Here is a 12,094-nt window from a genome sequence, read left to right as displayed (position 1 = left end):
AAAGTCCCTAAGCAAAAAAAAAAAAAAAAAAAATGTTATATCCCAAACTTTATTCCTAACTTCAAACAAAAACTTAAAAAATAATTTCTTAAATGTCCAGTGACTTGATGCATCCCTAATTTGACTAGGTAATTATATAATATTTTTTTAGTGTGTTGAAGTTGTTTTTTAATAGATTCTTCTGTTTATTTTTATTTATATCTTGTTTACATTCAATTTTTTTCAATTTTAATAATTTGTGAAGAAACTTGACGTGATGGCGAAAAACTGAGTTTGGATTCGAATTCACCGACCCAAAAAACGTATAAAAAACATGGTCCGGTCAATAGTTTCTTTAAAAAATTTTTGTGGTCCTGTGTGTTTATTAATATTTATATGTAATATTATTATTGTTGTTGTTGTCTGAAAATATTTACCGACTTTTATTTTAAGAGAAAAATTAGGAATTTAAAAACTTTTTATAGGCAAATTATTTGATTGTAAAGAGAATTATTTCAACTTTGAAATAGAAGGGACTTTATAAAAGGGATGAGGGTGAAAAAGGGGTGGGGCATAATTTCCAGTGAATCTGTCGAAATTGTTTTTGCTAAATGGCACATTTCAAACTCGTTATGCAATTGTTGTATATATATATATAAGATGTCTATAAGATTTGAGGAAAATTATTCGTTATAAGAATGTTGCAATCGGTGCACTCTCGCAGAGAGAGACCACTTTCTGAGATTCAACTTTGTCGGTACATTGTGCTCCTGTTTCATAGCCAAAGAATAAAGTAACTTGAAAGCTCGGGGGCAGGATTATCTGCCCCGCGTGCCAAGAAAAATGGAAAAAAATAATAGAGGAGAAAGAGAATATCTGGACTTCGTATCGCCTTTAGGCTCAAGTTAATTTTAACTTTTCTCAACTGGAGAAAAGCGACCAATAGATTAAAGTTTTTTATTGTTGTAAAATTTACCGTCATATAGAGATGTATATATAAGTATTATTATTATCCTTTTGTTATTGTCCAAAAATTTCTAATTGTTTGACAATACACTGCTATTTGTTTGTTTCTTTTTAAATACATTGATGATTTTTATTATCATAATATAATACAATGACAGTAACACTACTCGTTCTCCCTAAAGTTTTGCTTTTTTTATTTTAATTGTATTCAGTAATTAATTAAAAATATTTACGATTGATAAATATTTCGTTCAGTTGAACGTTTAGAAATTTTATAATGTTACTACTGTCTAAATCCAGGTTTCGAACTCACACGAATACTAATACTTTTTGACACATTTGTTTTAACATTTGGCAATATATTATGGACATTTAATGGGATTAATAGAAAAAAATTGTTTAAAATATGTGTTTTTGCTAAATTTTTCAAAAACACATATTTTAAACATTTTTTTTAGTAATGCCATTAAATCTACACAATATATCATACGAGAATAGAAACTACACGGAAAAAAAGTACGTGAATCCTTCCTTGAAAGTGCTTGACTTTTGGATAGAACACAAAATACAAGGCTGTATCATATTATACTTTTTATTAGAAAATATAGAAAAGTCCTAGAGTTATTCTAGTACTAGTATGGGCAACAGTGTTTTTTAAATTTTAACGAAAAGTCATTTGTTCAGTTTTATAAAGTACGTGAAAGATTAGTTGACTGCGCTTGAAAATTCTGTAGAGCATGCGCAGTGTGCGTTCCGCGTTTCTACCCAAGGTAAATGCCAGCTGATCGTCTGTTTCCATTTGTGTTAATTTCAGATGTGAATATACTATTATTTTATGAAAAACAAATAGTGTTAATATATATTTGTCTTCAAGAATTGACTTTCAAAAAAATATTTTTTATTTTGTGTTTCTCACAAAACAGAATGTTATGTAAGTCTCAGTTTTCAGTGAAATAGCATATCTCAGAAGTCGTGAAAAATTTCACCATGTGGTATATAAGAACTATTCGATACGTACTTTTAAGTGTTAAGTGTGTGTTTATATTTAAGTTATACGCGAATATATGTGTGTGTTATAGGTTAGTTCATAAGTGTTGACGAACGTCGAAAAGTGATACAATAATTGTTCTTTGTCTGTGTGATTAATTATCCAAATATGTGAATGAATGAGTGAATTTCAGAAAAACTGTGTGAACCAGTGGAAATTATTTTTTTTATTTTACAATTTTTTTGAAAGTCAATGAAATTCTCAAGCAAGGTACTAGAAATTTTCATTGACTGCTTTTGAAACTCTCATGCAAAAGTACTAGACTGTTTTTAGTATTTTGTGTCGTATCCAAAAGTCAAGTATACCGAGTCAATGAAAATTTCACGTACTTTTTTTCCGTGTAGAAAAGTTAGGCTTTATTTTCATACATATAATTTTGATAAAAATCGAAGGGGTGTGTTTTTAAATATTAAGAGTTTATCATTTCAAACAGGAATATTTCTTTTTTTTCTCTATGAAATCTTTTTTATTTTGACGAGTTAGAACGCGATTTTTATGTTTTAACGAACCTGGTAGGATATTCTTTAAACATATTTTTAGTATAGTGTATAGTGTTGTTTTAAACCTTTATAAATATTGAAGTGTTTTTCTGTTTAAATAAATTTAGCCTGATGAGGTTGGCAAATCTTAGCCAACGAAACGTCGCAATTTTGACGATACATTGAATTTTTTCAATTCTTCACCTTCCCATGATCATTTATTTTACTACTAACAAAATCGTGTAATAGTTCCAAATATTAGGTTTCAGGTTTTGAAGGTATACACCTCAGCCACAGTGGCTCAGTACGCATCCAAAAGCGGACAAAAGTCCACTTTAGAATTATAAATTTTACATATAATAACCTAAATCTATAGTTTAAGAAGATGTGAATTGGTGTTGACCAGAATAAAATTAGTTATTTTTTGGTGTAATAAATGTCTTTTTTATTTCTTGCTGGTCTAAAATTATATATATTTGTTTTTTTAAAATATGACATGAGACAAAAGTCTATGTCAATAATATAGTTTTCGTCTTTCAAAAAAAGACCTCCTCAGTATGAGTTTTTTACAATCAGTGAAATCTGTTTTCACAGTCATATTTTTTTGACCAAATAGTCAATATTAGCAACTAAATTAAAAGTTAAATATTGTACGTCATAAAATTGCACATTTTTATAGTCAACTTAAACATGATTTTAAAACAGCATAAGTTGTGCGTTAATTGTTTTTGACATGTTTTCTTTAAATTGTCAAAACATAATTCAATAAGTCAATTATGTTTTGACAATTTAAAGAAAACATGTCAAAAAACAATTAACGCACAACTTATGCTGTTTTAAAATCATGTTTAAGTTGACTATAAAAATGTGCAATTTTATGACGTACAATTTAACTTTTAATTTAGTTGCTAATATTGACTATTTGGTCAAAAAAATATGACTGTGAAAACAGATTTCACTAATTGTAAAAAACTCATACTGAGGAGGTCTTTTTTTGAAAGACGAAAGCTATATTATTGACATAGACTTTTGTCTCATGTCATATTTTTAAAAAAACAAATATATAATTTTAGACTAGCAAGAAAGAAAAAACACATTTATTACACCAAAAACTAACTAAATCTATAGTATTTTATGTAACTTTTTGTAGAATAACATATTTATCTGTCAAATATTATAGCGCAGTGATTGTATGTTTGTTGAAATGTTTGGTTAACAAATTTAAAGGACTTATTTCTTTCTTAAAGTAATTAATTTTCTGACTCGTTACCCTTATTTCTTTATTGCATGATGTAGAATTTTAAAGAAAAGTAAAAAAACATTAGAAATAGTTTATGTAATAAAAAATAGAGCACATCTGATATTGTTAAATTTTCCTTTTTTCGAAATTCATTTGATATTATTTGATAGTTCTTCTAACTTCCGCATTATATTCCCTAAGCTAAACATGAAATCTCATCTAAATTTAATATATTGTATTTTTGCTTATTTTGTATTTTAAAAAAATTATAAGCGAAATAATGCATAGTGGTCCAGGAGACCCTTTTTCGTGAATGAAAGACTAAATTGTACTAAAAATCGCTTCAAACTCATTACTTGGGGATTATCGGAGTCACTGATTACAAATCAGACGTCAGATTTTTAAAATTCAAAATGGCGGATCAAATATGGCGAAATTTTTTTTTTAAATTCAACTAATTTCATTCAAAGTCGTTTCTTGGGGGTTTTTATGGTTACTAATTAAGAATTCGACGCCAGATTTATAAAATTCAAAATGTCAAAACCAATATGGGGAACAAATTATAAAAATTTCACCAGATTCCCTTTAAACTCGTTGTTTGAGTATTTTCGTGGTCGATGATTACGAATCCGACGTCAGTTATTCAAAATGGCAAATTTTAAGTGCATTAAGAATTTTAATCTTTCTGGTTATTCGCTCTTTACCGAATATAGAATCATTGAGTGTGGACATGGCGAAATCAAATTTTGAAAGGGATCTGTTGAAGTTTTGAAAAATTGTCAGCCATATCATATCATAATCATCGACACCGCAAACCCCCGAATAACAAGTTCTAAGCAATTTTTAGTACATTTAGACTTTTGGTTATAAAATAGGATCACTTGTCCGACTGTAAACCCTAATTTAAAAAAATTTTGAAATTCTGGGTCCATCATTTTGAATTATTAATTACACATTCTTATTAAAAACTCATAAAAACCCTTAAGATAGTATTCACTGCATAAATTAATAAGTTTTTAAACTGATCAGACACATTGGATCCACAATTTTGAATTTCCAAAAGCAGACATCGAATTCGTAATCAGCGACCCCAAAAACAATTAAGTAACGATTTTAAAGTAAATTAGATTAATTTTTTACATTGGCGTCCGCCATATTGGATCCCCTATTTTGAATTTTAAATAACTGACATAGGATTTGTAGTCAGCGACCCGAAAACCCCCTGAGTAACGATTTTCAAGGGAATTAAATGAATGTTTAACTTTGGCATCGCCAATATTCAATTCGCCATTTTGAATTTTGAAAAACTGACATTGGATTCGTAATCAACGACCTCAAAAACCCCCGAGGAACGATGTTTAAGTAATTTAGATTAACTTTTAACATTGGCGTCCTGCATATTGGATCCATCATTTTGAATTTTGAAAAACTGACATTGGATTTGTAATCAGCGACCCCGAAAACCCCCGAGTAACGAGTTTCAAGTAAATCCGATTAAATTTTGAGTTTTGGACGCTTTTAACTACCTCCTGGCCCACTGTGCTCAGGAATGTTTACTACCAAAAACTTTGATGAATTTGCAAAGCGTTTTTTTAAACAAATATTAATTCTCAAAATGGGCCTGTGGGGCAAACCGACCATAGGATATTTTCATTGTATCAGAGTTTCATGAAAATTATTATTAATTAGAATGTTTTTTTCATTAATATATGTACTTTCTATGAAAAATAATTATCTTTCAATGAGAATTAAACCCTTTAATATTGTTTCCCTAATAATTTCCAACATTTCTGTTTTGTTATTAAAAAAAATTATTTATTTCAATAAAATTGAATCCTATATTATTATTTGCTAATGCAAATAATAATATAATAATAATACAACCATTGTTCACATGATTTATTATGTTCGTTGTTATTGTAGATTATACAAATGCAATATTACAGATAAAAAACGTAACTGCCTGGTTAGCCCCATAGGGGTGGGGCCAACCGGACAGTTTGCAAAATTTTTTAAAGTTAACACAGCGACTAAACAATAAAAGATAAAGTATAGGTATATCTAGGAAAAAGTTGCGCAATTAAATTATCTTTCAATCAAGCCATTCAAAAATGAAATCGGTTGATTCATTTAGTCACAAGAGTGAAAAAACCGTTATTATGGCCGGGTTGCCCCATTCTCCTGTATAATATATTATAACTAATTAAATTTTTATATAATAAACTTTATTAAAAAAATCCCTTTCCTTGCGATTGTTTTTGTCGGTGAAACAGTTTAAAATAGAATGCCTCATATTAATTCTAAGACTCTAAAAAACTTGGAGACCGTAAAAATATCGCAATTAAAATAAATTAAAAATTGAAATCCATTTATGTTTATTGGCAAACTCTATAACAAATTAATTCTTTAGTGAGAAAAATTTTTAATTTTAAGTATTTTTTTCCATTTCATTAGGTATTGCAATTTTTTAAAAATAAGAAAAAAAAATTTTGTTCATTTCAATGTTTAAAACATTAAGAAATAAAAAAAATAATTAAGCAATTAGTTAACAATAGTTAAGTAATTAATTTAGAAGAAAAGCTTTTGAACAATTGAATTTACGTCTCTAAATCTCTAAATTAGTTAAAAGTTACTAATTTATTGTTAGTAAAATCTTAGTTAACTTTTTGCTTCATAAATTTTGCAAACTTTTTGCAGTGATGTGCAAAAGTTTTAATATTGCTTCCTCATTAGAGGAAGGATTGTATTAGCAAAATTTTCGATTGTGATTTTTTGACATATTTATAAATTTTTGTTCATTATACCTAATCTTTTAGTACTTTATGTACGAATGGGCACTGCCCGTATAAATATTCTAAATAAATAAAAAAAAATTTCGACGTATTTTGACCTCCGAAGTCCAAAAAACGGATTTTAAAAATTTGTCCCGATGTGTGTGTGTGTACTAACATTACATTTGCCTCAATATCTCAGAACGAGAAAGAGCTTAAGGCCTCAATTGTTTTTTAAATTGTAGGTCTCCCCGGGGGACATAAAATGAGAATATTTTTGGCCCGATTCATAAAGTTTAACTATATTTTTTTTGCATTTTTTATTTTGTAAAAAACCGTTTTTTGGCCATAACTTAAAAAAAATGTTAGGGCACCTATAAATGTTTTTCTTTAGTTTTGTAAATTTTTTTCTGACGCATCTTTTGAGCCTTCATTGAACATTTTTCGTTTATATTAGCCAGAGATATTAAAGTTTTAAAAATCTAAATTTTTCGAAAATATTACTTTTTTGAAAATTTTGTTGAAAAATATAAAAGAAACTTTAAAAGTTTCATTACCAACTTGTAGAGCATTAAAAAAGGCTTCGATTGACCTATTTTTGAACCTGATTCGGTCAAAAATTATCAAATTATTGGTATTTGAAAAATCAAAAATTGTGGAAAATATAATTTTGTCAACATTCTTGTTTATTAACTTATGTGTAATTATTTAATTATTATAACCATCTTATAGAATATATAAAAACATATTTTTTGGACCAAGATTTAATGATTTTTAACTCTTTTATAAAAATTAATTCTTATGTTTCAATTATTATTATTTCTATGAGGAAGCAAAGTGTTCATGAAATGAACATTAAAATTATAAAAATGTACAACTTGGCAGCGGTTTTTTTAAAATTAATTATTACAAATTACTTTAAGGGGTTAAACCACTCTAGAGCGTCAAAAAGAGGTTCTAATTTCAACATTTTTTTTAAAGAAAAGTTTAAAAGTAATGAAAAATATGTTTACATATCTCTATCAGGTACACTTTAAAGAGAAAAAAATATACTTTATAAATTTTTTTTTGTTTAAAAACAGCAGATGTACATGTACGTGATGGAAACCCTTTGTAAAAAGAATTCCTTCGCGGCCGGAAAGGTTTTTTGTACAATTTTCATCCTAGAACAGAAAACAAATTTTTTTCTATTTTTACATCTCAAAAGCTAGAGAAAGACGTAGGGGATTTTTTTTATGTTGCATATTCTTTTAGTTATAAACAATTTAGTGCCTATTTTTTTTAGTCAAAAACTCAGTTTTTCCATAAAATGTTCACCATTTTTGCAAAAATGGATTTAAAAAAAATCCCCTACGTCTTTCTCCAGCTTTTGAGATGTAAAAATAGAAAAAAAATTGTTTTCTGCTCTAGGATGAAAATTGTACCAAAAACCTTTCCGGCCGCGAAGGAATTATTTTTACAAAGGGTTTCCATCACGTACATGTACAGCTGCTGTTTTTAAACAAAAAAAATTTATAAAGTATATTTTTTTCTCTTTAAAGTGTACCTGATAGAGATATGTAAACATATTTTTCATTACTTTTAAACTTTTCTTTAAAAAAAATGTTGAAATTAGAACCTCTTTTTGACGCTCTGGAGTGGTTTAACCCCTTAAAACTATCAGTTGTCACGGTCACTTCTAATCAATTTTTCGTCTTTACCGATTTCAAAGTGTTTTATTATAAATTATTTTTGAATTCTTAAAACTTTTGCACATCACTGCCCTTCTTTATTATATTTTAGACTTTCTTACAAAATTTCATTTAAATTTATTAAATATTAATAAAATGAAAAAAAATGGTTGAAAAAATGACCATTGAATTTATAACAGTAACATGCTGAACACGAATATCGTATTTATTTTTAAAATTAATTCATGTTGTTCTATAAAATTTAGAAAAAACTTAAATAAAGGTTCACGCAAGGATAGTTAGAGCTATAATACCACAGGGTAAAATCCTATCCTATCTTAAATATGATAATGATTAGTTAATGAACTGGATATTAAGTATCTTTAAGAAGAGACTTCTATTAAGTGATTTATGAAGTGATTGCCAAAAAAAATAATTTTATTAGTTATTTATCTATGGGGTCATGCAAATATGACAGTTATTTGAAAATCACCCATATACGGAAAACGAAGCTTATTGACCAAGAAATTGGTGGTCGTCTGAAAAAAATTGGTTAAACTTCAAATTCTAATTCAGACGAATTTTAATGCAATAATTGAAATTTAGAAAATGTTCATAAACCTATTGTTAATACTTGAGATATCAATATTGAATAGTCTAAATCCAATAAAATAAAGAAAACGAAAATTTACTGATTTTCTATGACATTTTTAACATTCGGATTCTCTTAACTATCCTTGCCCCGGTACTGGGGCAATGATAGTTAAATTTTTTTTTACTTTTTCATTCGTATCTCGTAGGGAATTGAATCTACAATAAAATAATGTATAGATAAATTATAGCCAAATAAGCAGGCTTTCCAAAAATACTATTCGTTTGCTGATACATATTCAGGTTTAGCCGCTAAATCCGAAAAGGTCTTACCCAACTATCCTTGCTCCATCCTCACCTTATTACAAAATGAGTTAAAATTTTGACATAAACTAAAAAAAATCTAACTAATAATTAGTCATTATTAACTATTTGATTTGTAGAAACATTACTAATTGAATCAGTGACCAATTTTTTATTATGAAATTAAATTTATATTATTTAAATTAGTTACTTTTTTAACTAGTTTAAATTTAGAGAGTTTTGCTTGACTAATACTAGTTTTATTTATTTCATATTTTTGAAATTTGAAGTACAATTTTATAATAATAATAAATAATTGATTGAGGCTATATAAGGAAGGTAAGGTGTCAAATAATGAGTCATTTTCACTTTTATAAAACAATGTAATGTATTGATAGTTCAGGTCTGCGTAGATCATAGTACTCGTATCCCTTGACCTTCTAAACACCTCTTTTGCCGAGTCTTTTGCGAATAGTCGAATATAATTACAGTGACAATATTGTTTTCGTTTTAGAGATGTCACGACTAACATTACAGTGCTAATTCGCATCGCAATTATTCGTCAATTGAAAATATTGATCAAGTTTTACTCTATAGGTATAATTTATAAAAGGAATTTTCTCGGTATTTTTTTGGCTTTTTGAAAATTATAAAGAAAACCATTTTTTGTTTATAAATGCGAAAAATAATTTAACACACAATTGATAGTAAATTAATGTCATAATTAATCTTGTGATAATTCATGTCAAATTTAATTTACATTTGAAAATTTTTTGTGACATTTGAAAATTTACAATCTGATTGATTCAGTTTTTTTTGGTACCTAATTCACATTTTTCAATATAGGGGAGAGTAGTCAAGGTTGGATCAGGTTCTGACTGTCTGTCTACCGAATTTGATGATTTCCTCTTATATTATTGGAAAGTTCTACTAAAATGCAATGTTTTTGTGTCGCTATGTGATAAAACGAAATAAGCGCGATTATCCAACCTTGACCACCTATCCAACCTTGACAACTCTCCCCTACCATGCTATTAGCTTCATAATTTACATTTATAATGATTAATTTGTTAATTCATATTTATAAAGAAATTAATTTATTAATTTATGTTTATAATGTAATTAATTTACTAATAAACATTTATAAATAGGAAGTAATTAATTTATAAATTTACATTATTTGTAAATTTATAGTGACATTGAAGTTGTTTTTAAAATTTTCAATAAGTATTAATTCACAATAAAAGTGAGAATTGAAATTTGTAATTAGTTTATAAATTAAATATAAAATTTATAAAAAATATAAATATCAGTTTATAAATTAGTAATTAGGTTATTTATTATAAGTCATTAATTTACAAATTTACTTTATTTGTAAATTTATAGTGACATTAAATTTGTTTTTAAATTTTTCAATAAATATGAATTAATAAATATTAATTTACAATAAAAGTGAGAATTGAAGTAATCATTACCGTTGGAATTTTCTTTGCGAGATGAGTGATCTTAAAAATATGGGCTGTGAAAATTTGCGCCATATAAATAATAAAGTTTCAGTGTAAAAACAACTTTAAACATTTATGTATATTGTAAGTTTAGTTTGGTCGATTTACTTAACAAATGTCTGCGGTAATATTTTGCATTAGGTCTTTAATTTTCCATTCTATTAAGGAAAATTCTTTTTCATTCTTCTGTGGATTTTCATTTTATTCTCTCCGTAATTTGGAAATTTATCAACTTTGTGATTTTTCCCCTTCTTGATTGCATCATTAGATTGATATTTTATTGCAACGAAAATTTATTATTTTATTTATTATTGTAATTTATAATATTTTTTATTTTCTAAACTAATACGAAACAATTTTATATGATCACTATGAGTCATGTACTTTATTCTCTTCATTTCGTTTATGAGCGAATTTGCATGCTATCTAGGCGGCAATTTAGTGAACTGTTTTGGCGCGAAATAAAATAATACGTGGTAAGTATAAAGTATTAAATGAAATAATGAACAGTAAATAATATTTTTAATAAAATAAAAAATTAAAAAATAAATAATGATAAAGATAGCAAATTTTAAATTCTTGTTTAGTTTAGTAATTTGATAATTATTGTAGTTGAATTGTTTTTTATGTGGCACTCGAGAGGGAATTTAATTCAGAAGGGACTAAAAGTTAATTTAGGTGAAAAGCTGTAGATAAAAATTGACTCTTGAACGAGCAGTTGAGTACAATTTTTTTTCATCCTGCCCTTATATATTTTATTTTATGTAGGAGAATATAGTCGAGTTTAGAGCAAAAATAGCTCTCTTTAGTTTTACTTCCGGAGAGAGAGGAATTTATGGTTTACTGCTTAGTGACCTTTAAGATGAGTTCAAAGATGCAATCAAGAATCTTGGAGGCCCCTTCATCTTCGTCTCTTTGGACGTCGTTGAAGCTTTCAAAGTTCTTTACGTCCAAAACCGATCAGCCAAATAAAGTCGATAAAAGTCCCAGAGAAAAAAATTGCAAAAAAAATTATTTTAATTTAAAAATTAATTTATATTTTAAAATTCTTTTTTTGGTATTTTTGATTAACAGCTTCTTTTTTGTTACTTAATTTTTTCCTCCCTTTTTGGAAATGTTAAAAATATTGTTCTATTTTAAATAGAAATGGAAATGATTTATTTTTTTTTTGAGATATATTTCTTGACTGATCGTTTTCGATTGAGTTGAGATTTTCTCTATGTGTGTGTGTGTGTGTGTGATAGTTTCGAATATGTTATAAAAGGATAGGGATTAATGATCATACATTTTTCTCTCTGGAGTCTATGACGCAATAACGAAGCGATATATTTTTTTCTTAAGATTTTCCTTCTTTTTTGAGAGATTTCGAAATAGAGACAACGGAATTAACGAGGTGTGGATAAGCGAAAGCATTTTTGCTATCTTGTCCAAAGAATCGTTCCTTGTTTTTTTGATTGTTCAAGCATTTTTTTGTATATATAGCAAAAAGAATAGGTACACTGATATTCGTAAGTGATTGATGATCACGGTCACCGTAACGTG

Source organism: Leptopilina heterotoma, unplaced genomic scaffold (assembly GCF_015476425.1).
Source record: "Leptopilina heterotoma isolate Lh14 unplaced genomic scaffold, ASM1547642v1 Lhet_11, whole genome shotgun sequence".
Lineage (NCBI taxonomy): Eukaryota > Metazoa > Arthropoda > Insecta > Hymenoptera > Figitidae > Leptopilina > Leptopilina heterotoma.
This window is presented reverse-complemented; position numbering follows the sequence as displayed.